The following is a 26,965-nucleotide window of genomic DNA, read 5'->3' as shown; positions in this document are numbered from 1 at the left end:
CCTTTAATCTCCGATGTATGTTGTATGCGTTCTACAACACTGTTGTCCTGCATCACTTAATTTATGACTTTTGGTATTTACAGAAGTCACTTACGATTTTTGCTATTCACAGAAATCACTTACAACTCATATCTTTACATCAACACTTGGGCTGGAATTCCCGCACCCAGGGTGGAATCTCTGCTTTTGGGCCAGAATACCCACATTCGGACCAGATGATCATTTTATTCAATGCTTAGCACCTGCACAAGTGCTTACCGTCCCTCCACATGATTCAGATGAAGTCATTTAACCACATACCAGATCACACCATGGTGGCTAGCCAAACGGGGACACAAAATGTATGCCAAGTGAGTGCAAAATATACATAAAATAGTATATTATGTCATATGAAGAGGACTAGACACAACTGGATTGTAATTCAATAATATGAAATCTCCATTGCAAAATTTTAATGGACAAATTCTATTGAAATTGGTGTGATTGAGAGTCGCACTGATGCCAGTTGTGTACTTTTAGGATGGACGTATGGGATGCTAAGGTGATTCTTGATGAAGTGAAATTTTCAAATCTCTTGAGCGAAAAGCACAAGGCAAATCCAGTGTAGGTGGCAACCATCAAAGGTTCTCAACTTATCCACAATGTGGGATCCTAGTCAAATGTTGTATTCTTCTTGCCTCCACTTCTACTGTATTCACCAAGTGAGGGTAAAATAAATGAGGTTAGGATGTCTGCTGTTCAAGACATCATCCGTTGTCAGCTAAGTTCTATCATGATGTTGTAAATGGATTATGGGAACAGAGGACACTCAAACGATGGACATAATAATTGTGTGATCTCTCAGTCCAAAATGAGCTTTGTGACTACATGGGTAGGGAAGCACAAATGATCCAGAAAATGTACCTAACTAATTCACATCTCACATATGAACTCTGCATTACAATGTTTGATCTGATGTGCAAATGTGAAACTGGTCAGCCTGGTGATGTACACTTCTTTTGACTTGTCAACAGACAACATTTTACTCATGAGGCATGATGGTCTTAACGGTGAAGGTGTAATCAATGTAATGCAAAGGGTTCCTGATTATTTATCCCCTTCCTTCAAATATCAGTAAACTTCTTGTACACGTTTGTCTGTTAATGTGACATCTCATTGATGTCAGTGCTGTGTGGAGGTAACAGCTGGAAACTGCTGCATGCAAGCAGTGGCCCATATGTAAAGTCCATGAGGTAAACATGCTGCACATTGGCCAGGAATATCATATCAATGGTCATTGAGAATGATACATACATGTTAGCTCATAGCTACCATACGGTGTACTGAAATATGTCTCATTACAGCTGCTGACAGGAGGACACCAGTGAAGCGGACAAAACTGCCCTGGAGGAATGCAAGACATCTTGGCTGCAGCAGTGAAAACCTTTCGCAACTGTCCATCAGGTAAGCATGGTGTGAAGTGATTCCCTATCTTAGACTCCAAAACAATTATAAAGTTCCGAGGCCCCTTACGCATAGAATCTGCAATTGGTGTTTACAAAGTTACATACATACCATTTCATTATTATAAGTGTCACATGTGCCTGTTTGTAAATTAGTAATGCAGATCATTGAGTATGGTGTCACTTTCCTCTCCAGCTGCTGGATTGGGGACCGCTTTGTCAACTACACCTATGAGGAGCCAGGTTCAGAAGTTGATATCAGTGGGGAATGCAAAGGGAGTGGGACACAAAGCTGTGGCTGAAGCTGGTGACTTTGCCTCTGCATTGTATGTCTCCGGTCAACACCTCAGTACTATGGTGTGAGCTGTCATGTGTTCCAGTTGATGATGACGATGAGGAGGATTGGCCTTCTACCAGTGTTGGGTGATGGGCAATAAAGGCGAACATCCACTGCTCCTATAGGCAGTAATGTCGGCTGCAAGTATTGTGCAGGAGGAGGAGGTTGAAGAATTTGATGATGATGAAGACTATCTGTCCATCCTCTCAGAGGATGATGATTCAGATGTCATGGCCAGACAATTTCCCACATCAGCCAAATGTGGCAAGGCCTCACTCTCTTCGCCCGGCAAAGCGCCTCCGCTTCCAAAAAGAAATATTGCCTGTTCTCCGCATAAAGCTAACCAGCCACAGGTCACACACACCCCAACATTGACATCACTTCCTCACAGCCCTCACATCTAGTACAGACATGGTGGTTCCCCTACAAAGCCATCCCAGTACAGTGTATCCCAGGCATTCTCTCCTCCATCTGATGGAAGTACCAACCCTGTTGTGGTGCAGGTATCCCCTGGGCACTATTTACCTGTCCACAGGCTTCCACCTGTCTCCCTCCCCCTGCTTGTGGACCTGGGGATCTCATCCATGGCCGACCCCTGCAGAAAAGGCCTGCACCTGGCCATCATGGCCAGTGGGAGCAGGGCTTCTTCCAACAGCAGTAGATGTGAGGCAGGACATTTGTGCCATAGGGACAATCCTGTCAGGCATGTCTGAGGCCCTGAAGGACATGCAGCAAATGCCTCCGGTGGTGGACAGACTGAGCAATGTTTTTGAGAGGATAGATAGATATTGGCACAACATTTCCAAGAATATCAAAGATACGCTATCCAAGCAAAGGGAAGAGAGTGCAAGACACCATGAATTGCCAATGAAGATGATGGAGGGCCTGCTAAAAGTGATACAAAGTCTCCCTTCATGGTAAATGCAGAGAGGGGAGCCATCACATCTGCCTGCAGCGCATCACACCTACACACCTGTACCACAAACTGTACAGGACCACAGCAAGGGTACACACCCACCCCGCCCTCTATCCAGGCATCCCCCCACCTTGACATCCACCATCACCACCCCTGAACAGAAACTCCCCCACCTGCCATCTACCATCACCCCCTGAACAGACACTACCACCACCTGCACAACCAACCCGTATATATGCACAAACAGCAACTGTACAGACACCATCTGCCCCTGCACATGAACTTCCCTCTATACAGGCACATACACCAAACCAACCTGCACCTTGGCGACTACACAGACATTACAGCAATCCTCACCTCCAAATTTGCGAAGTCGCAAGCACGATCTCCATTGATCACATCTAAAATATTTTGTCTAGTGTGAATATGTGTAAATAAAAAGTAAATCTCATAACAAGTCAAGACTATGTTGCGTAGTATGTCCTGATAAGCAAATGTTTACCAATTGTGGTGGCCTAGAGATGTGAGGATGAATGTGTGTTCATAACACATGTACAAGTGTAACCCCAACATTGCAACACTGCAACACGCTGTCTTGTGCGGAGCAAATAGCTCTCAAAATAAATCTCCATATTCTGTGCAAGACATTCACAACTAAGCTAAAGAAAAGAGAAAGTATGAATCAGAATAACGTTTTATGCAAAACCAGGTTTTATGCAAAAAAAGTTTGGGAGTAGAAATAAAACAACAGTCCGTTTAGAAGGGAGGAAGGAAAACAAATGATGTTATTAATTCAGAAGGAGAAGTGGGATGTGGCAACATAAACATAATACGTCAGGGAGCATCAGGGGAACTAATCTATATGCAAAGGGCAAAGTAAATATTTGTCCCCAAAAAATTCTGTCCAACCAGTCAAGTGTCCTTCTGATCATCCTCAATTTCCAAAATGTCCAAATCCTCTGAGTCCGAAGAAAGCTCCTAGGTGGCCGGTGTTGGACTAGGTAACACACAGGGTTGTGACACATGAGGAGTACGGGGGAAACAGTGTGGGGCAACCGACAGTGGGAGACATTGAAGGTGGTATGGGAGGGACGTTGGGATAGGACAGACAACATGGCTGTTCCCAAGGAAGTGAGCAGTGAGGGTGGCCATAGCTTGTTCATTTTCTTCTGGCATCAGAAACAGCTCTGTACATATGTGCAGCATGATGCGAGAGGCCATGTATGTCTGACCCTCAAATGCCCACATCACTTTCTGTGGTGCAGCCACAGGAGTTAAAACACAGGGAGGGGTTAGGATAGAACATAAGGGGTGTGATGCCTCGGGTTCGGAGCCGATTTTGGTGACTTCCTGGTAGCCACTACGAGTAGAACTAGTTGTAGAGGATGCAGCTATAGTTCCCATGGAATGGGGCCTCTGGAGTTAGGGGGCTGATGGAAGGCCCAGCTTGTGTTGTTGCCTGTCCTGGGGACACCTAACCCAAAGAAAAGTTGTGTATGGTTTGGGGGAGAGTAGATCTCCTCTTCCCTCTGGCCAGAGGTGTCCAGTTCTTCCCCTTTCAATGTCCTCAGCCTCCACCTGGTCTGTAGCACCAGAGGTGTTTTTCTCCTTAGTCCAGGTGGGCGCAATTCCCCTGCCTCCTTATGTTGAAGGTCCTGCCTCATCCTCTTCTTCCTCACTTGTTGAGAGAGGTCATGGCCGCCGGTGCACCAAAGATGTTTTGCTCTGAATTGTGTCCTGCTGTTGGTCCTCTCGGCCAGCTGAGCCCACTGAAATGTAAGACAAATCACTATGTAGTGGTTGTACACTTCAGAACAAGACACATAACTATATGAGCCAAGTGCAGTCTTTGTTCTTCTCTGCCCACACTATACAGTTGTCAGTGATTAGGAGCTTAAATTACCTGCATGTTCACTGTCATCTCTTGATTTGATTCGGAGATGGACATTTCACCTGAATGTTGGTGGCTGACACATCTGTACTGACCTACCCTTAGCTTTGGCAATCTTTTGATCTGTGTGTTCTGTCACTGCTGTAACTGGGACACACAGTCTGTAACTGGGGTGGCGGAGTGAGCTAAAGAAGTGCCCTGTCCATAATCCCCTTTTGTATCGCTTTGTTTGCCCTAAGTTTGCAGGGTATGCTCAGACGTGAGTCCCTTGCTCACTTTGACACTCGATTCAAGCTAGCCTGGCTGATGACGGCTGACATGCCAGAAACCGGTCCCAGGTTGCTTGTTTCTGGTCCATGGAAGACATGGCTTGGCAGTTTGGGCTGGACTGTTCCCATGAGGCACAGGGACAGACTGATTTGCATATGGCCATGTCTGAACTGGGGTGGCGGAGTGAGCTAAAGAATGGTGATGGATTAAACCCAGATCAGTTGACTGGGGGTGAGTGTTTGATTTGCTCAAGTGCTCCGTCCATCATACCCCTTTGTATCATTGCTACATAGGCAGCTTCCAAACCCAGTCTAGAAAAGGAGATCAAAGATGGTATTGGAATGGGCCTGTAATATGGAGTCTCTGCATTTTTACTTCCGGACAAATATCATATGCTGTGTTGCATTGTATGAGACAACACAAATGCTGATTGGGGGACTCACTTCCTTATAAGGCCTGGGCTATTAGGTTTGCTAAGTTGCGAGTCTAACCTTTTCATATTCCCTCCAAAAACCTGATAATACAGTGCCACATATTGGCTTTGAAGACTTATCAGGTAGTGCTGTAACGTGGTGAACAGCGACCAGGACTTGAAAAATGATATACAAGCCACTATGGACCCACTTGGCAAATTTTGAAACACTTAAGAGTGAGGCAAGGATCTCAAAGTTTGTCTTGACTCCATGGCACATGCTGATCTGTCTCAATCAGAATCCAAACTCACTGAATGCAATGCAAGTCACAGCATCCAATACCCATAGGCCTCTCATACACACACCGGACAGGGTCTGTACCATTCTTCATCAAATGCACACATCAGTGATGATGCCCTTGGGTCACTCTTAGTGGTGCTGGCAGTGTAAATCTCTGTACATATGCATGTGTGTGTCTCCATTCCCCAGTTGTCATAATAAAACTACCACTCCCAGAATTCACTTTGCTCTGTACAGTCAATGTGCTACTGTGATCCTTTTGCTTCATGATGACTGTTGCATAGACACAGAATAGGTAAATGGAGGCATGGGACACATGATGGCGCAGCTCTGTCTCCACTCACTTTACACTTTCAGACACATATTACATATAATGCACTTACCAGGTCTATTCTGCTCATGCCCCTCCAGCTGATCATGGAGGATTTGGCCAGGCTACATGCAAGACCCTCTGTACAGTGGTGAGTTGCGGGGTCAATGCCCATGGGGCTGGAAATACTGGCCCAATAGCTCCTCGGACTTGTGCTGGGCCCATCACTTTAGGTCCTGCCAGCGCTTGCAGCATGCCCTGGTCTTCTGGGTGTACACACCCACTGCACTGCAATGTTCCCAAATGGTAGACCATAGTCTGGGCTGTGCTGCATTGCTCAGATGGCCCGCTTGTCCTCATACAGCTAAGGATGTTTGGTAAGCACACCCTCTAATAAAATGTCTAATTCCTTTTCAGTGAATGTGTGTGCTTTCTCCTCATAACCCTCAGCCATTTTGGGGGTAATTGGGTTGAACTGAGGAGCAGGATGGTCAGGATCGGATCCTGTGATGTATTTCCTGTCTGGAAAAACAACTGTCAGAAGGAGGGCCTAGGGGACTATGTTTACCGACCATTCAAGTTAATACCCCTTACAAACTATACTTTAACAATGAAAACTTGAAGGTCTAGAAGGCTGAGTAAGAAAAACACCAAAGGAGAGATACACCATAAACAGTTGCCACCTGTGGTGAAGGAACATCAGGTACTTAAATAAGTCCTATCAGCCCACCCATATGGCGGAGCATCGTCATTTAGGACCTTTTGAACGGGGTCTATGTGTCCAAGCCCAGAAGTAGTGGCTTAGTATCTTTAGACCATTGTTCAAAGGATAGATGTATCCTCACCGCAAGTGGTGCTGATAGAGTGCAGTGCTCAAAAAAGGAATATGTAGTGGTATTTAAAATGGCGGTCAAGGTAAAAAAATATGTTTATTGATATCCACCTTGACGTCAGATTTAAAAACAGTGTAATGGCAGTGTGAAAGTATCACTGTACAGTATGCTTGTGAGCTTTTTAGGCCAACATGTTTCTGCCGTGTTGGTGGAGATTCACCGGCATTCTTCAGGGCCAGGCTGGAAATATAGCTACTGCAAAATACACCTTAGTAAGTGTCAAAAAGAACTTAGGAAAAATATTAATCAGAACAGATAAAAATTTCTGAAATAGACGGATGTGGCCAATTTGACCACCCTACCGTGTCCTCGTGAATTACTGTATAACGAGGAGTTCTTTCCTGTAAACATCAAAGGAAACTTATATCAATATCAAGTTGGTTATGGTGTCGTTATGTGATAACAATAATGTAAACTCAATTTTTGGCAAATACCATCACTCAGCTGGCCAGTCAAAATTTATGACGGCAATAATATAACTGTGCGCTCTAATGGTCGCATACAGCTAATCTGTTTAAATAATAGAAAATGCACTTACCCAGCTCTATGTGGGAAGAAGGCCTCACCTCACCCGGCAACGGCTCGGACAATGGGGCCCCGCTGTATTAGACATATGAAGAGGGACAATTTCAGGGAATGATAACTATCACTCTAAAGATGCGTTCTATATGGTTTACTACAGAACAAATTAACTTGGTTGTTCAAATAAGCACCTAAGGTCTGTTATGCGATGTACAACACAAGACTGGCTGCATCCAATTTAAAAAGATCTATATCTCAGTTCCAAGATAGAGCCAACAAGGTCTGTCTATTTAGAACTCTCTAGTCGAGACATCTAGGCAGGTCATGGGAAAAAGCTAACAGAAAGAGTTATCTTTTTGTAATTCAAGGTTAAAACCCAGAGCGCGGCTTGGAACAGAGCTTCTGGGCGCCAACGCATAGAAGTCAGAACGGGCGCTTAAGTCCTTACCTGTCCGTCGGTACCTCCAGGAGTGTTTCTAAGCCGAAGGGGAGGTGCCGATGGACGGAAGGAAGAGCGTTTTTATACCGTCACTAATTAGTAGATTGCCAGTTAGTTGTTTTCACCTGGCCCGGACGTCCGTAGTCTGTCCAGAGCTTCCGGGTGATGAAAGTGAAATTGTCTCGTTTATGAGCATGCGCACCTCTACTCGCCAACTGTCTAGCTGGAACGTTGGCTGTCTCTGTAACACGCATGGGCATCTAACGCGCCTGTGCTATGAAACACTACTCTGGTGTTTCTCTGTGGCTAAGAGTTTTAACACGATTATTTCAGATCTTATAATCGTTTTTTGTATATGTTACAGGTAGAGTCTATAATACAGAGGATAGACCATTTGTTTCAAACTGCAACATATTAAAAGGAGGTCAAATCATACTGCTAGTCAGTGATCTGATGGGCATAAGGTCACAATGGTATTTTTGTGTCCTCTTAATGTACCAGGAGTGTGAGAGAAACCTGTGTCACTAGGGGTGCGCACCTGGATATAATATAACCACGGGCAACTCCAAAGGAGATCGCCAAGTAAATTAGGAATGCTCTCATCAGTGCCTATTGGTCATAAAAAGAAAACACTACATTGATAGGTGCTTGTTTCAGATCCAGCTATTACGGGTCATCTGGGTAATATGTATATTTCTCAAATCGAAACCCATGGTATGTTATCATTTAGACCCCTAGCTTCGGTCTTAAGTTTAAAAATCCAACGTTGTTCTCTCAAAAAAAAAAAACGTGACACATCAGTTACATGAGGGGGGATAAATGGCTGTTCCAATACTACCCACTTTAATTCGTCTGCCTTATGTTTAAATTCCAGAAAGTGATTTGTTAGGCAGATCGATTGTTTGTTGCACCGAATGGTGCTTTTATGTTCACTGATGCGGAGCTTGATCTTTCTAGTAGTGTGGTCAATATATGTAAGCATACATGGGCACGTAATCATGTAGATCAGCCTCTCTGAGTTGCAATTTGTGTGGTTATTCAAGCGCCACGGTCTGTTAGTCCCGATATCAATCGTCAGGGTTTTGCATGTCTGAGGACAAGCAGCGCAACCTCCACACGGATAATGACCCCGTATCGGGTCGGTGTTCCATAGAGTATTAGTGATTTCTCTTCGATGGTGTTTTGGTCTGGTATGTACTAGGTTGTCTCTAATGCTGGGGCCCCTCTTGAAAGCAAAGAGGGGACGAGGGATGTCTCCCGACACTGTGTTCAGTATTTTCCAGTGTTTCAGGACGATTTTCTTGACCCCATTAGAGAGGGTGCTGAAAGTGTGCACCATAGTCATACGATCTTGTGATGTTCTTGTTCGTTTGTGTTCAATGAGCGCTTCCCGGTTGTTATTCGACGCTCTTTTGCACGCTCGTCGCACAAGGTGGTGCGGATAGTGTCGTTCTCTTAACTGTACTGACAGTTCTTTTGCGTGTTGTTGAAACAGGGTGTTAGAGGAACAATTTCTTCTGACCCTCAGAAACTGTCCAACCGGTAAATTATCCCGGAGTGACTGAGGATGGAAACTACGGTAGGACAGCAAAGAATTGCGTGACATCGGTTTCCGATACAATTCACTTTGTAAACCTCCCCCTCCTGGGAATATCAAGATGTCCAAGAATGGAAGCCTCTGCTTGCTGAATTCCATGGTGAATTTCAGATGTCGATTTTGTGAGTTAAGCTAGTTGTGAAAAGTTTCCACATCGTTACTGGAGCCTCTCCAGATCACTATCACGTTGTCAATATATCTCCTCCACAGCAACACCTGATGGAGAAAGGGGTTGCTGTGGTGGAGGACGTGGTCTTGCTCAAATTGGTGCATATACAGATTGGCAAGACTTGGGGCAAATACACTCCCCATCGAGGTCCCCGAGACTTGTAGGAATAATTCATCCTCATATTGGAAAAAGTTTTCCATCATGGCTAGCCTGGCACATTCCATGATGAACCCCACCGGGGTGATGGTATCCAATTGTCTCGATTCTAGGAGACCTCTGATGCAATCCAACACTTTCAGCACCCTCTCTAATGGGGTCAAGAAAATCATCCTGAAACACTGGAAAATACTGAATACAGTGTCGGGAGACATCCCTCGTCCCCTATTTGCTTTCAAGAGGGGCCCCAGCATTAGAGACAACCTAGTACATACCAGACCAAAACACCATCGAAGAGAAATCACTAATACTCTATGGAACACCGACCCGGTACGGGGTCATTATCCGTGTGGAGGTTGCGCTGCTTGTGCTCAGACATGCAAAACCCTGACGATTGATATCGGGACTAACAGACCGTGGCGCTTGAATAACCACACAAATTGCAACTCAGAGAGGCTGATCTACATGATTACGTGCCCATGTATGCTTACATATATTGGCCACACTACTAGAAAGATCAAGCTCCGCATCAGTGAACATAAAAGCACCATTCGGTGCAACAAACAATCGACCTGCCTAACAAATCACTTTCTGGAATTTAAACATAAGGCAGACGAATTAAAGTGGGGAGTATTGGAACAGCCATTTATCCCCCCTCATGTAACTGATGTGTCACGTTTTTTGTTTTTGAGAGAACAACGATGGATATTTAAACTTAAGACCGATGTTAGGGGTCTAAATGATAACATACCATGGGTTTCGATTTGAGAAATATACATATTACCCAGATGACCCGTCATAGCTGGATCTGAAACAAGCACCTATCAATGTAGTGTTTTCTTTTTATGACCAATAGGCACTGATGAGAGCATTCCTAATTTACTTAGCGTTCTCCTTTGGAGTTGCCCGTGGTTATATTATATCCAGGTGCGCACCCCTCGTGACACAAGTTTCTCTCACACTCCTGGTACATTAAGAGGACACAAAAATACCATCGTGACCTTATGCCCATCAGATCACTAACTAGCAGTATAATTTGACCTCCTTTTAATATGTTGCAGTTTGAAACAAATGGTCTATCCTCTGTATTATAGACTCTACCTGTAACATATACAAAAAACGATTATAAGATCGGAAATAATCGTGTTAAAACTCTTAGCCACAGAGAAACACCGGAGTAGTGTTTCATAGCACAGGCGCGTTAGATGCGCATGCGTGTTACAGAGACAGCCGACGTTCCAGCTAGACAGTTGACGAGTAGAGGTGCGCATGCTCATAAACGAGACACTTTCACTTTCATCACCCGGAAGCTCTGGACAGACTACGGACGTCCGGGCCAGGTGAAAACAACTAACTGGCAATCTATTAATTAGTGACGGTATAAAAACGCTCTTCCTTCCGTCCATCGGCACCTCCCCTTCGGCTTAGGAACACTCCTGGAGGTACCGACGGACAGGTAAGGATTTAAGCGCCCGCTCTGACTTCTATGCGTTGGCGCCCAGAGGCTCTGTTCCAAGCCACGCTCTGGGTTTTAACCTTGAATTACAAAAAGATAACTCTTTCTGTTAGCTTTTTCCCATGACCTGCCTAGATGTCTCGACTAGAGAGTTCTAACTAGACATAGACGTTGTTGGCTCTATCTTGGAACTGAGATATAGATCTTTTTAAATTGGATGCAGCCAGTCTTGTGTTGTACATCGCGTTACAGACCTTAGGGGCTTATTTGAACAACCAAGTTAATTTGTTCTGTAGTAAACCATATAGAACACATCTTTAGAGTGATAGTTATCATTCCCTGAAATTGTCCCTCTTCATATGTCTAATAGAGCGGGGCCCCATTGTCCGAGCCGTTGCCGGGTGAGGTGAGGCCTTCTTCCCACATAGAGCTGGGTAAGTGCATTTTCTATTATTTAAACAGATTAGCTGTATGCGACCATTAGAGCGCACAGTTATATTATTGCCGTCATAAATTTTGACTGGCCAGCTGAGTGATGGTATTTGCCAAAAATTGAGTTTACATTTTTGTTATCACAGAACGACACCATAACCAACTTGATATTGATATAAGTTTCCTTTGATGTTTACAGGAAAGAACTCCTCGGTATACAGTAATTCACGAGGACACGGTAGGGTGGTCAAATTGGCCACATCCGTCTATTTCAGAAATATTTATCTGTTCTGATTAATATTTTTCCTAAGTTCTTTTTGACACTTACTAAGGTGTATTTTGCAGTAGCTATATTTCCAGCCTGTCCCTGAAGAATTCCGGTGAATCTCCACCAACACGGCAGAAACATGTTGGCCTAAAAAACTCACAAGCATACTGTACAGTGATACTTTCACACTGTCATTACACTGTTTTTAAATCTGACGTCAAGGTGGATATCAATAAACATATTTTTTTACCTTGACCGCCATTTTAATCACCACTACATATTCCTTTTTTGAGCACTGCACTCTATCAGCACCACTTGCGGTGAGGATACATCTATCCTTTTGAACAATGGTCTAAAGATACTAAGCCACTACTTCTGGGCTTGGACACATAGACCCCGTTCAAAAGGTCCTAAATGACGATGCTCCGCCATATGGGTGGGCTGATAGGACTTATTTAAGTACCTGATGTTCCTTCACCACAGGTGGCAACTGTTTATGGTGTATCTCTCCTTTGGTGTTTTTCTTACTCAGCCTTCTAGACCTTCAAGTTTTCATTGTTAAAGTATTTCCTGTCTACCACTTCCTGTATGTCAATTCCTGTATGAAAGAATGAGTTCTGGTCCATTTTTGGAGCTTTAGGCCCCAAATACGTACTTTCAGTTTGACCAGCATAGGTTCCGAAAGTGGCGCGTCAGGTCTGCATACGAGGCATACGCTCCGCAGACAGAGAGCACACATTTGTGTTGGAAGTTGTGAAAACATGCAGCGGAGTGGCTGAAGGGCCACATGGGTACAATCAATTGCACCCAGCACACGTGGGAAGCCGGAAATGAGATAGAAATCCCTTGCTGCCCTTTGTGTCCTATCCGGTGTTTGGGGCATTTATTTGTGGAGGTGGGCTCATGACTTGTATGCAGGTCAGTACCTGATGCAAGCAGCATGACTGGCTTGCCTGAGAAATGCCCCCAAGTTGAATGGAGGACCTTTGGAACAACCCCATTGTAAAGAACTGGAGAGCAGAAAGTATCTTGAGATATGTTGGAATGGCATGGGAGCAGCAGGTCACAGAGTCAAGTTCCTTCTCCCACTCACATACCATTTCCAAGATGACTTCTGGAGAGAAACAGTATCTGGCCATGACATATTGGCTGGACATCTCAAATTGGTTGATCTTTTGTCTGAATATCCTCTCTACTCTCCTCCTCCTTCTCCTCAGCCTTCTTGCTGCATGTCATGGGCAGAGCAACAAACACATTAAGCGACATGTTGGAATATTTGTATGTGTCTGCAAGGATTTCATATGTGCTGCAGGTCTGGGTTTGGTTGTTGGACTCCAGTGTTTCAGCTGGAGCATAGTAGGCGCTTGCACAGGTGTTTAACATAGAAGAAAATGATCATCTGGCCCGAATGCGGGTATTCTGGCCCAAAAGTGGAGATTCCATCCTGGGTGAAGCTTTAACAGCCTGAGTGTGGGATTTCCGGCCTGGATGCGGAAATTCCACCCTGAGTGCAGATCTAAAGATACGAGTCGTAAGTGATTTCTGTGAATACCAAAAATCGTAAATTTAGAATTTTGTCTCAGATTACCTTTGTGAATCGAGCCCTGAGTTATTATCCCCTCCACGGAAAATCTGGCATCAGATTTGAGCTACAAATCAGCCAACCTTCAAGGTTAGCTGGAAGAAGAGTGAAAGGGTTAACAGAAAGAAGTTGCACTTACCTGAAGAGAATGCAGACTGATTCCTGAGCTCAACTTGAAGTCAAGCAAGTACCCTTTTAATGGAAAAACACATTTAATTCGCTAAGAAAGAATCTAATCGTTGTGAATAGAGTATCCAGAAAAGATAAGAAAGAATTGAGAGCATACTATTATTGGAGGAAGAAAGAACTGTCAGAAGCTGTGAAGTAGGAAAAAATTGGATTACTAATCAGAAGCATAAGAATAGAAAAGGGGCTACAGTCCATAGAAAATTGGGTAGATACAGCAGAATCTAAAACAACACAGAAGAAAGAAGCCTGAGGCAAGGTTCAGGGATGAATCCAATCAGACTGGGCTGTCTCTTCTCTCTCCCATTCCCCTTACCCTAATCAGTTCCTATCTGTCAGTTGAGAGTAATTGACTGATGGGGGATCTGAGAGGGCCATTGAGACCAGCGTTGTACTGCTCCTGTGACAAGTCATAAGAGCATTCCTGACACCGAGGGTGCCCAAAACCCAGACCCAAGGCCTCCTTGGCTCAATGAGTGAGCACCAGGAGGGGACCTAATCTCTACTAGGTTGCAACCCGTGAATGGGATCCCTTAGTTTCTGGAGAGCCAGGGGGCAGCTGTGATAAGCATCCACTAGTTCTAGTGTCTGGTAGCACCACTCCAAGTGGGAGGGTACAAAATTCCAAAGAAAGGGCTAGATGGGGAGACAGACCCAAGTGGGAGGACCAGTGAGTCAGGGGTTGCCAGCTATGAGGTCATAGCACACCAGTATTGACCCTGGTAAGGCCAACTCTGGCTTGGGGTGTCTTCATGCATTGTCAGATGGACAGGAGGCTGCAGGTCTGCACCAGGCAGACTCTCACACCATACCTGAGGATGATGTTTCCCTTGGGGTGAGTGCGACTCCCACAGAAGTCCTGGATTGCCAGGTACAGATACAGCCTAAGGGTGAAGACCCTGGGTTGGAGAGCCAGGTTCAGGGTATCCCCCATGACCTGGAGAAAGGGGTAACTGCTAGCAATACCTCTATAGGTTTCCATTCTGGGAGAACTGCTCTGGGTGGGAGGGTGCAGAGCCTGAGGGCGGGCAGAGGGAGAAAAGTCTCACCCCTGACCAGAGTTCAGTGCAAGGAGATAGCAACCCTGAACTGGTGGGAGAATCGTGCAGGACACTTGCCTCAGGTGCCCTGACAATTCAAGAGTCAGGGGGTACCACTCCCCACTGGAGGGTACAGGACCCCAGAAGGGAAGACAGGGTATGGTGAAGTCCACCCCAGCCTCCCACAGTCTTATGTCCAGCCTCAGTGTACAGACCCTGGGCTGGTGGTCCAGTGTCAGGATGCCATCGCTGACATAGCAGGAGGGAGAGTGGGCAAAGATTAACAGGCACCTGGGGCTACCACTCTCCACTCTTTGAAGCCACATGGCTCAGAGAGCCCTGAGGCCTGGCTCTTGTCATTGACAGCTGTCAGTGGCCACTGTGGCATGTTGTCCTGGTGGACAGAGTTGCCCCTCAGGGAGGAAGGAGTTACACCCAGTGGTAGACTGGACAACACCTTTGGTTTGGCCATGTTGGTACTGTCTGCCTTCTGGGAAACATCTGTGAGCAAAGTAAGGTTAGGTGTTGTACAACTGGGATCCACCGGAGAGGAAAAGGGTTCAAGCAAACCTTTTAGACACTTTGTCACCTAAGGTCAGACCCAGCCATATGCAAATCAGCCTTGAACCTGTGCTTCATGGGAACAGTCTAGCCCGAACTGCCAAGACAGGTCCTCCCTGAACTGGAAAAAGCATCCTGGGACCAGTTTCGGGGTAACATCCATCATCAGCCAGGCTGGCTTGAATTCAGTGGAAAAGTGAGCAACACAATGAGATGATGGACGGTGCACTGAAACATTTCAGACACTTACCTCCAGTCACAGATCGGAGTTGAATAAATCATCGTTCTTTAGCTTACTTTGCCACCCCAGTTCAGACCCAGCCATTTGCAAATCAGTCTTGATCCCGTGCCTCATGGGAACACTCCATTCTGAACTGCCGAGGCAGGTCCTCCCTGGACCAGAAACAAGCATCCTGTGACCGGTTTCGGGGTAACACCCGTCATCAGCCAGGCTAGCTTGAACAAGTGGCAAATTGAACAAAGGGACCCAAGTCTGGGCATACCCTACCAACTTAGGCTGGACAAAGGAAACACAAGTAGATGATGGACGGAACTCTGGAACATTTCAGATACTGACCCCCAGTCACAGACCTTGGTCGAATCCATCATCATTCTTTAGCTCACTTGGCCACCCCAGGTCACACCCAGCCATATGCAAATCAGTACTGGCCCTGTGCCTGATTCGAATAGTCCAGCCCAAACTGCCAAGCCAGGTACTCCCTGGACCACAAACAAGCCTCCTGGGACCGGTTTTGGGGTAACACCCCTCATCAGCCAGGCTAGCTCTAGCTTGAATCCAGTGGCATAATGAGCAAGGGAACCAAGTTTGGGCATACCCTGCAAAATTAGGGCAAACAAAGCAAGCACAAGTGGATGATGGACAGAGCTCTGAAACTTTTCAGACACTAAACCCCAGTCACAGATCTGGCTTGAATCTATCATCGCTCTTTAGCTCACTTCACCACTTCATTTCAGACCCAACCATATGCAAATCAGTCTTAACCCTGTGCCTTGTGGGAACAGTCCAGGCCAAACTGCCAAGCCAGGTGTTCCCTGGACTGGACTTGAAACACGCATCTTTACACCAGGGGGTAACATCCCTCAGCAGCCAAGGTAGCTTGAATTCAGCAGCAAAGTGAGCAAGGAACCTATGTCTGGGCATACCCTGCCAAATTAGGTCAAACAAAGCAAACACAAGTATATCATGGAAGGAACATTGAAACTTTTCAGACACTCACCCCAGTCCCAGATCTAGGTTAAATCCATCATTCTTCTGTAGCTCACTTTGCCACCCCAGTTCAGACCCCGCCATTTGCAAATCAAGTCTTGAACCTGTGCCTCATAGCAACAGTTCAGTCTGAACTTCCAAGCAGGTCCTTCCCGGACCGGAAACAAGCATCCTGGAACCGGTTTCGGGGTAACACCCCTCAGCAGCCAAGCAAGCTTGAATACAAATGCAAAGTGAGCAAGGGATCCCCATTGATTAGCTCAGTGGACCCTGAAAGTATGGACAGAGGCATCCAACTGGTTTCAGAAAGGCATAGAGCCTTCCCTTTTATGGCATGGAAGGCACTGCTAAGGTAGGCCCAAGGTAGGCCCAAGGTAGCCCCATGGGTGGAGTGCAATGTATGTAAAAGGTAGGACATGTGCTAGTGTGCTTTACATGTCCTGGCAGCGTAATACCCTCAATTTTCTTTTTCTTTATTGCAAGGACTGGCTCTTCCATAATCTATCCCTGGAGTTGTCTTCTAACATTTTACAAGTATATCTTTCAATTGTAAACAGCTAGAGATTTGGAGTTTAGGTTCCCCGAACACAGAATTTAAAAAGACATATTTCAGTGAAGATGGTTTTTAAATTGTGTGTTTGAAAATGCCACTTTTAGAAAGTGGGTCACAGCGGGTTGCACAGCCGTATGCACATTTGTGTTTCAACATAACACAATTTCACCCAGGTAATCAATTTTAATCCATTTATTTTTCTTCACTTTTCATCATGATTTTTCACATCTTTTTCATCCTGTCAAAAGCGGTTACGTTCGTTACATATTTTAAGCGTGTAACTGTTTCTATGTATTGCCCATCCAGGCCAATACATGAACGTATTCCGAACTTTCTTCCACTTGATTCTATGCGTATCCTACTCAATGCATTTCGGTTAAAAAACCTTCATCAGGAGTATCTGCAAATTATAAAAATTTCCTTATAAGTCACATTTCATTTACGTGCCACATGATATAAATTAACAATGCCCCTCAGTTCCCATGCTTCTGTTAGTGCAAAACAGGTTGTGCATATGCACCCATGCATCCCAATTCCACCCCCATAAAGTGACTCCCTACAGCTTCAGTTGCATCTATTGTAGCTACAATTAGGTTCTATCACACTTTTTGCAAATCATGAACGCTATGAATCTGTAACAGATCTGATGTGTCCAACAGAGGCGGCTCCTCCACAATGGAGGAGGAGCAATGCCCCACTGGCTCAGAGTCAGCAGCTGAAAAATAAAATTATATTATGTTATGTACCCACTCTTCTATAGCGCACGGCTACCCCGAAGGGTGTCCCGGCGCTTTGGCAAAGAGGCCTGACAACCAAGAAACACAGTACAGCAACTCACAGCGATCGTAGGATTTATGAAGCGAAAAGCCAAGTCTTGAGCTCCTTTCTAAAGGAGAAGAGACTAATGGCTTTACGAAGAGTAATAGGGAGCTCATTCCAGCGGCATGCCCCAGGTACTGAAAGGATCGTCCACCCATCCGGGCACGCCTAACAGATGGTACATCTGCTTTGGCCAGCTCAGCTGACCGCAACATCCTCTGCGGCGCATAAAAAGCCATGCGCTACCTAATGTACTTCGGGCCCACTGAATGAAGGGCCTTAAATGCCAGAGTAAGGATCTTAAAGACAACTCTTTTGGAGATGGGCAGCCAGTGCAGCCTTCTTAGCAGATCCGAGGCTCTTGCTCTCCATAGCAGGCCAAATATAGCTCTTGCCGCTGAATTCTGCACTATTTGCAGTCTGGCCAACAGGTATTTAGGCAATCCTGCGTATAGCGCATTGGCGTAGTCGAGTTGTGACCCTACTAGCGCCTAGCGTACTATATTATAAATATTATATTATATATTATATAACATTTATTTTTCAGCTGGTGGCTCTGAGCTAGTGCGTGTAGGGAAGGGCTGGGCCGTTCCATGGGAGGGGGGAGGAGGAGTGTTGTGCGCTTCTAAGTGTGCATGTCAGTTTGGCCGACCATCCTAGGCCAGCCAAACAGACATACGCACTTTGGCTTCTCTGGCCCAGCTGTATTCTACAGCTGGGTTAGAGAAAAACAGACTCCCTGTATCTGAGTAGGGTGTAAAACCAGCCCACTCAGGCCAATCCTCATGCTGCTCTCTTAATATGAGAGCAGCATATGAGAGCAGCATCTGGATTGGATGGGGAGTCTGTTGTCCCAGGGACCTGCGAGGAACATCAGACAGGAGGGGCACCAAAGTGCAAGGCAGCCACAGGAACAGGGACGTTTTTTAAATTTAAACTGCCCCTGACTGCCCCCTCTCCTATTCGATGCTCCTGCTGCCCGATACACCGACGCTCCATAGTGGCAGTAGCAGAAACTGGTGTCCAATGTCCATGACTCTAGTCAAGCTCCAGTTAGACAGCCATATGTCAAATGTAACTTGCCTCATCACAAACCTGCTTAGAAGGATGACTACCTGCCTGTCCTTCATGTAACACACTTATCCTTCAAACTCACTGTATGATTTTATAATATGAGACACATTTCTTTCTTAGTTCTTTAACTTCTTTTTAGTGTAGACTAATGCACAAATGTACGTTTGTAATTGACACTAAAGTGTTTTCATTATTATTACAAGGCAACAATTTACTACATTAATAGAAGCACATTGTTAGAAATGGTGGTCTCTAGTTGGCAATGTTCTGCACCTTTGTCCAAACAGGGGCCCATCCTTCTAGTCAGGATAAGGGGGATACACTCCTAAAATCACCCCTGCTTACCCCCTTGGTAGCTTGGCACAAGTAGTCAGGCTTATCTTAGAGGCAATGTGTAAAGCATTTGCACATAACCAACAGTAAAACAGTGAAAAAGCACACCACAACAGTTTAGAAAAATATCCAATACTTAATATATTCGAAACAAGACCACAATGATAAAAATCAAACATACAGTCCTTTCAAATATGCACTTTACAAGAATAACCTTAAAAATAGAGTTCCTTGAAGTCAGTAGCTGAGTTGAGTGCTCCCGCGCTGCAAAAAAACAATGGAATACAACAGTTCTCTCTGACTGCATTGGTCATGGTGTCAGCAGACTTTTAAACAGTATCTTTTTATTGCGGATGATCCTGTTGGTGTGGGCCGGTCGTGCCAACTGTTGCAGTTGCGATGTGTCGCGTAGCAGTGCGGTGTGCGATGCTCTCAAGGTGCGGTGCAATCAGCGGCTCGGTGGCAGTTGTCCAGCAGCGTCGGTGGGACCAGGGCTGCAGTGATGAGTGAAGGTAATGCTCAATGCTGTGCTGACAGATCACGGCGAACTGACGTTGGTTGGTCCGGACTGTGGTTTGGGACGGGGAGGTGCATCTTGGTGCAGTCACATGTGCTGAAGTCAGCGGACAGCGACAGCATCAGTGAGACCAGGGGGACAGAAGTGAAGCAAGGCGTTTGCAGTGAGCATCCCACAGGTTACAGTGCAAGCAGCGACTCGGTGGCAGTGGCATTCGTTATCGTCGGTGAGACCAGGGTTGCAGAGCAAGATGCAGTGGTGCCCTATGCAGTGCCTTCAGGACACGGAGCCAATGATGGAATCAGTGACGGAGTCAGTTGTTTTACCCTCTCTGTCGCATATGAAACCATGGTTCCAGAGGCTGTACCTAGAGATCGGTGAAGTATTTGCGGTCCCTGAGACTTCACAACAGGAGGCATGCTCTACTTCTAGCCCACGGACATACACAGCAACAAGTTGAGAAAGTTTAGTCCAGTCCTTTCACTGCCCAAGGCAAAAGAGGTAACTGCAAACCAACCAGAGAAGAGTAATAAGACCCCAAAGGGGCAGCACTCCTCCTGGTCTTCCTATCCTCTGGAGCTGCACGGAAGCTGGCTACATTTCTTTGTGCTTCAGTCAGGTGGGCACACCCTTTCATCTTGTCTTCTGCCCGGCATGAGTAAAACTAGGGGAAGCGAAGTTTCACTCCATCAAACTGTGGAGTTACCTAAAAACTGCAAAATCCTGCAGAGGAGTTCAATACATGCTTCTCAGGCTGATATTTAGCACCGGGAGCTTGTCCCACACTGTAAAATCAGCACAAATGGGACCATGTGGCACTCCAGAGGATGCTGCTTCCTTATGCTGCACAAGTAGATTTTCTATGTGAGAGGTAGCTTTTTCAATGCGAGTGGCAGTTTTATCATTGTGAGTGGTGGCGACCTGCAGCAAGCGCTGGTTTGAGAAATCTCACCATGAGGTGGCCGAAAGCTGGATTTTCTCGCTCACACTCGCCAAATTAAGGTTGGCAAGCCATGAGTGAAATAAAACTCTAGAGGTGCAGAGTTTACCACCTTCCCTTGAGCAAACACAGCTTTCCCAGCGGACAGAGCACTGTGCCTGAAATCATCACTCTTTCCTAAGGGATGGGGTTCCAGAGACAGTTAAACATCAGGTCCTGGGAGATGAGGTCCCTGTGGCTAAAGTTGAAATGAGAGGGTCCTTGTCCCCCTCTGAAAATTAAATTTTTGTATTTGTGCTAACTCCCAGACTCTGAACCACTCCAGGGGCAATCTAATGAAAAGTGGGGGCCAGCCTTTTTAAAACAATTACCAGCCCTGCGGTATACTTACACAGGACTGCTTAACAACAACAGAAACAAGTTGGCCTGGTGGAATCTCTAGTGGAATGCAATGCAAGGTGTAGGGGTCAGCATATCCATCAAGCATGGGCGTAGTTCATGGAGTTTCGCTATTCAGAACTCAGCGAACTGACAAAAACAGTCTGTGAAGTTCCGCAAGTGGCGGAGGGCAGTGTGAACTGCTGTTCACGCTTATCTTCCTGCTACTTGGGTAGAAATTCTACCTGAGCGGCAGCTCATGCACACAAACTTACAGTTTGCGAGTGCGAGTGGACAAAAAAACTTGACTGCACTAGGTAGAGCAGAGGTTTCTGCACTCCGCGGAGCGTGGAAGCATAAAACTCAGTGAACGGAGTGGAGTTCACCGCCCAGTTCTGGAGTACTTAATGGCTACTGCAACATTTTTTGTTATGTTGTAGCCAGTCAATCAGTGCACTGGAACCTCATCATTCAATCACAAAGATTGAATTTTTGAGTTTCAGCCCATCCACAAATATATTACTATTGAATGTATTTACACCAAATTTGAAAACTCCACTTTTTTCTTGGCCCTTGCTTGACGCATCACCCCAAAACTTTAAACGTAGGAGCTAAACCAGTAAGGAGACGTTTCTTGAAATTTTCATGAAGATTTCTCAAGCAATGCCTAAGTTATTGGCAACATTTAAGATGGTTTTCCTATGGAAAATTTGATCCTCACTATAACTACCTACTGGTTCTTCACTGAGAAAAACAACAATGGTTAAGGTAACATTGCAGTTAGGTGGAAATGCTTCTTAAAACAAACCATTTTGTTGAATAACTCAGTTATAGTTATCTGACCTAACTCTAATTAGTGCCTCACCATGCACTGCTTATAATATTACATATTACATCCGCCATGACATGTTCAATTACATAATTGCTAACAACACTGATGACATCTCAAATTATATCATTTATTACATTAGTTATGACCTCACTAATGACCTCATCCACCATACTGCTGTTCAATTTACTGCACAAACAAGTACAACCTTTGAAATATGGACCTAGGTAGTAAATGCCATAGAATCATGTAAGCATAAACTACATGCATAGTGTTCTCATCTTCTTAAAGCCTTGCCTTCATCTGAACAACAGAGCTTGTGATTTATTACATTGAATCTCTCAAACATCTTTCTCTCTGGTGGCATATGTGTTGAATCGGTGCTTCAAATGTTAATCATTATGTCAGACCCACAGAGGGACATATGTTGTATATAACATGGAAAGATAGTGACAGGAGGCAGAAGAATTCACAAGAAGACCATACATGCACAGGGTATAAGTACAGATCAGGATAAGACACAAGTTTACACCCAGTGTATTTCCTAGCTTTCTCTGTTCTAACTGACCAGCTCTGAGACTGAGAAGAGTGACAGTGGTACGCTATATACACCCATTCAGGCAAGCACCTGGTAAGTCTTGAGAACCATAAGACATAAGATCCAAATTTAGGATAATCTTTACCCTCATACAGGTGCACCAACTGATGAGGCCATCCTTTCAAGTACAACACAGACACATGGATGTGATGTGGAAGGCACCAGCATGTGCACCCAGAGAGCACAGTAAGCAAGGCTAGAGAGACCGTGGAAGTTCTTTTGGAAAGGTGAGCATATGCAAACTGCAATGGAGTGAGGAACAATCACAGCAGCATTTCACCTGTAAGAATGGAGGAGCACACAAAAATGATAGGACTGTGAAGCAAGAGAACAAGCCTGGTGCAGACTGATTATTCACATGTAGGTAACTTTACATTTGCTGATTTGGTGAAACATTCTCCTTGTGTGGTCAAGGGCATGCCAAAATAGCTTTAGTCATTGCACTTTAATAATCCCCTTTGGTGTGTTTGAGTCTTTCCTTGAAAAAACTCCCTGTGTCTTCAGAGTAGAAGGCATTGTGTCTTGTACACCAAGTTACTCCTTTAGCCTGCTGATCCACTTATTTGGCCATGTTCTATTGAAGTCATATCTACCAACATGAGGGTGGTACAAGAGAGATGCAACAGGACCCGTTAATATGCCTCCAAGTAACTCTTTCAGCCTGTCTATTCTGATCCACTTATTGGTCATGAGCCCTGATTTTGACTATGGTGCAACTAAAAATTCTCTAAATGTGGGGTTGGCAGGAGAATTGTCTACCAACCCTTAAAATAATGTAAGAATTTAGACTTAATGTACAAGTAATCAGTGACTTTACATTTACAACTTAAACATTTTTTTGCTCAGAATGCCATCTCGACTCATCTTTTGTGTTTTAGATTTTGTAAACAATAATGCTTTATTTCTTTTCAGATGGGAGATATCAATCACACTTACCTGGCAGAATTTGTTTTTGTGGGGTTCTCTGATCTTACCAACCTGAGAGTTCCCATGTTTGCTGGATGCCTGCTTTTGTATCTAATAGCAGTTTCTGGTAACCTTACCGTCATATCTGTCATTTACTCAGAGTCACAACTTCACACACCCATGTACTTCTTCCTTACAAACCTGTCTTTTGTAGACATCTCCTACACTCTGTCACAATCCCAAAAATGCTGACCATGGTCTTTCTTTCAAAAGCACAAATTACTCTTCAGGAATGCCTGCTGCAGGTGTACTTTTTCATGGCCATGATTGCAACAGAATTCCTACTGCTCACCATCATGTCTTTTGATCGCTATGTAGCCATCTGCAATCCATTACAGTATACATTGATCATGAATAGATCTGTGTGTCTGCAAATGGCCACAGGAGCATGGATTCTAGGTTTCCTGGTGCCAATATTTCACACTGTTTTTTTATCCACATTCTCCTTCTGTAAGACTCATGAAATTAACCACTTCTTCTGTGACATCGCTGCCCTGCTGAAACTTTCCTGCACCAGCACTCGTACCATTGAAACAATGACTTTCATCCTTGCCGTGATATTGATTATATTCTCTTGGATTTTAATTACTACTTCATACGTCAAAATTATCTCAGCCATTCTGAAAATGCAGACTAATACACAGAAGCAAAAGGCCTTCTCCACCTGTGCCTCTCATCTCACAGTGATTATTTTATTTTATGGAGCCCTCATGTTTGTCTATGTAAGGCCAGTCTCAATGTATTCAGTAAGTGAAAGCAAAATGTTCTTCTTGGTCTACAATGGAGTGGTCCCTTTGTGCAACCCCATAATCTACACACTTAAAAACAAAGAGTTCAAAGATGCCTTGAAAAGAAGAACAGGTAGAAGATCACAGAATAAGGACCAAACCTAATGTACAATGCTATTGTGCAATATATTTATTGCCTATTTATATATTATGAGTTTTGTTTCACACTCAAAATAATTTGATCAATACTAGGTTTAATAGGTTATAAAAGTATTGTCTAGCCTAACAGGTCAATGCATTCATGGGCACTGACACAGCTTAAGGAATTGTATAATGTGACTGTGAGACAGTCTGAGTCCTAAATAAGGGCTCGTATAAGAGATGTCTATCCTTTTCCTTTTGAATAAGTTAGAGGTTATGCTCATGGGCGTGCTTGAAAAAGTTGTAATGAACATCGGAGTGGAAAGAGCCATGGACAGGATATATGAGAAAGAAATTGGGCACTGGACCAAACCTAAGTGCTCCACTCTCACTAACATCTCCCCAAAGTGAATTTAAAAACAAGAAAGAATCTATTTGGAAATGTATGTAGACAAGTACTAAAAAACATACTGAAACATGTAATTTTTGCCTATACTTCTATGCGCAGTGTCATCTGCCCTGATTGCAGAGTCTCCACACATGTAAGTATAGATTGTAATCACAAATGTGGGAGGGACAAGGAGAAGTGGGTGAGAAAAGTAGAAGACGTACTACTAAATGGGATTAGAGACGAATAGGAGTGGGTTATGGAGGGCCAGGGACGTGTTAAAGGGGGGACGTCACTCACCTACACATGTAACTTATAATTCTTGAAGTAACTGTATCGCAATTTGTGAGTAGGATGCTGAACGTAGTAAACTTGCTACATAGTGTAATCATAATATACTCAATAGTGAATTAGGACCTGTAGAGAGATGAACTATTTTTACTCAAATCTGCAAAAAACTTTAGAAGGACAAAGAGTAGTTGACTTCTAAAAACTAGTTTAGAAAAGGCTGCAGCAGGTATTAATAATAATAGATATTGCTGTTTTACATATGTGGAGAGTTGTAGAATGGAGAATCAGGCTCATGCAAATCAGAATTATTTGATGATAGCACAGAATGAACTGCATCTGTTTAACAGGCATTTCTGTAAATAGTGTGCAGGGTCCATGAGTCAGATTGGGGAACTGAAATGGAGAGTCATATTCCTAATGTTGGTAGGGACACTCTAATGAATTTAGGTATGAGTGACAGAGAGAGGTGTTCTCCCATGGTAGAAATCCTGTCAGGGAAGTATGTAGACACCCCAGAAAAGTGTGGGTTGAGTTGCAGGGACAGTTTGATACTGCCTCACCAGTCTCGGTGATGTGGGATACTTTTGCATAGCACTGGATGCTCAAGTGAAGGGTAGTGTGGTTAACACATGTGTAGGGCTGTGTGATGTGATTGGTTGAGAGCATATGTTCAGTCCCTGTTTTCCAGAGCTATGATAACAGGATGTACGCCGTTACAACGCATGCTTTTACCACGCATGCCTTTACAACGCAACTTTTACAACACAAACCATTACAACGCATAGTGTTGAGGGGTGCTGGATAGTGAATAGTTTAATTTACTATTCCAACTCCAGTCCCCCTGGATAGTAGGGAAGGTGTTGGATAGTAAATTAAATCTATTCCCTATCCTAGAGCGCCCCCCAGCGCAATGTGTTGTAATGGTTTTCGTTGTAATAGTTGCGTCGTAAAGGCACTGCGTGGTAAAAGTTGTGTTGTAAAGGATGTTTTCCATGATAGCACCCAGTGGAGTGAGTTCCCTGACCCCAGGGAGCTCGCAATAATGGCAGATATTTTGGTGGATTCCAGAGGGTCTTAGAAGGCCTTCTGGAGTGATCCTGAAGGGGGGCTGAGTCCCAGCATCAAAACCCCATTAACATTGGGCAAATTTGGAAAGAAGCCTGCATGCATGTCCAAGGTTGAGCTCAAACGAGTAAGAAATCCCAAGATGGCTGCTAGAAGGTGACAAACCCCTTTGCGTTCTAGTGTTGCATTGATGAAGTAAGATTTAGAATGTCAAGCATGCCCTGCTTCTGAGCTGTGCACTTCACAGAATAATTCATCCTAGTCAGCTGTGATTCCTGGGCCTCGTGAAAGATTAGTCAAGGTAGAGGCGTTGTGTAATGGTTCAATGTTTATTTTTTCGCGTTAAGGTATTTCAGATATCCTAGTGAAATAAACATTTTGGTGGATTCCAGAGAGTCTGAGGTGGCTTTTAGGAGTATTCCTGAAGGGTGGGGGGCTGATTCCCAGGGTGCCCGAAACCCAGTCCCAAGGCCTGGGTGGTTACTTTAGTGAGCACCAGGAGGGGGGCCTAGTCTGTACCGGGTTGCCATCCCCTGAGGGGGATCCCTTCATGTAAAGAGAGCTGGAGTGGGTTGTTGTGACAAGCATACCATCAGTTCTGGTGTCTGGAAGCACCACTCCAAGTGGAAGGGTGCAGCAGTCCAGAGAAAAGGGTCAGAGGGGGAGACAGTCCCCAGTGGAGGGACCATTGGGTCAGGATGTCAGAGCCCACCAGGACTGACCCTGGTGAGGACACTACTAGCCTGGGGGTCTTAATGTACTGTCAAGTGGACAGGAGCCTGGGGGTCTGCATCAGGCAGACTATCACACTACACCTGAGGAAGGTGGGGGCTTCATTTGGTGTAGTCGGTATACTTCCCCAGAAGTCCTAACTTGGCAGGCACTGGTCCAACCTAAGGGTGCAGACCCTGGTTTGGAGGGCAGTCTCCTGTCATAA

This window comes from Lissotriton helveticus, chromosome 7, assembly GCF_964261635.1.
Source record: "Lissotriton helveticus chromosome 7, aLisHel1.1, whole genome shotgun sequence".
Lineage (NCBI taxonomy): Eukaryota > Metazoa > Chordata > Amphibia > Caudata > Salamandridae > Lissotriton > Lissotriton helveticus.
Note: the sequence above shows the minus strand (reverse complement) of the source record.